Source organism: Halyomorpha halys, unplaced genomic scaffold, assembly GCF_000696795.3.
Source record: "Halyomorpha halys isolate HHAL.00 unplaced genomic scaffold, Hhal_1.1 Scaffold418.1, whole genome shotgun sequence".
NCBI classification, from domain to species: domain Eukaryota; kingdom Metazoa; phylum Arthropoda; class Insecta; order Hemiptera; family Pentatomidae; genus Halyomorpha; species Halyomorpha halys.
This window is the reverse complement of record NW_027109309.1, coordinates 2,544-3,618: the sequence shown is the minus strand read 5'-3', so window position 1 is coordinate 3,618 and position 1,075 is coordinate 2,544.

The following is a 1,075-nucleotide window of genomic DNA, read 5'->3' as shown; positions in this document are numbered from 1 at the left end:
ATATGGAGGGGGAAGTTATTAGCTAAGAGTATGTGTTTGATGCGGTGTGTGTTTTTTCATGGAATCGGGAGTCAGAAAGGGAAAGGCCACGGTGAATAAGGTTTTTGGCTACGTTAATTACAATAACTCCCTTCCGTTTCTTGACCTTCTCATTATAAGAAACCCAGACAACACCATATCCACTGACTGGTACACCAAACCTACCTACTCAGGCAGACTTCTAAATTACCACTCCCAACATCCTTACCATCAAAAATTAACGTAGCCAAAAACCTTATATAACCATAAATACATTTATATATCTATCTACCATTAAATTCCAAAAAAGTCTACCTTTTCCGATGAGTTCAGTAAATTAGGGAATACAAAAATCAAAGATGTAAAACTTGTCAAATAAAAGAATAGATAAACCATTTTAGAATTAAGAATATATAAACGAAGATAATGGTTCAAGCATCTAACAAAAGATGCAAGATAGAGTTCTAATCATAATTGATTCTAATCCGACTTGTAAGGAGAAACTGTATATAGAGGTTTATGGACTGCTAACCCCAAAATCGAACCAATAACGGCCTATCCCTATTCCTGGACTTGAGGGAAAGGAAGTCTATCAGGGAAAATGTTCGAAAATTAGGTGGCTTAAAAGCCCATTTTGGGTCACTTTCAATTCTAATTTACCAACTGAAACACTTCAGTTCATACCCAAACATAAGGATAGATAATTAATGAAATTAATTTATTAATCCTCCCAAAAACATTTGGTGCATGACTCTCCTGAGGTTCACCTGTTGGAAATGCCTGCTTTATACCTTGGTGGACCTTTGCAGCAAATCTCGAACTTTACGTTGAACTGTTTAGAAAGCTACACTTCCTACCAAAATACACAACGTTGTAAAACCCAAAGAAACAAACAAAATTTAAAACTGCTATTTACTGAGAGCACCAATTGACACCAAGAAATGAGTAGAACAAGAGCAAAATCTGTGAAAAAAAAGAAATAAACGCGATTTCAGTATAATTTCTTCCTTTCTATTTTGTATGACCCCTTCCTGGTCATTTCTGACATACAGAGATA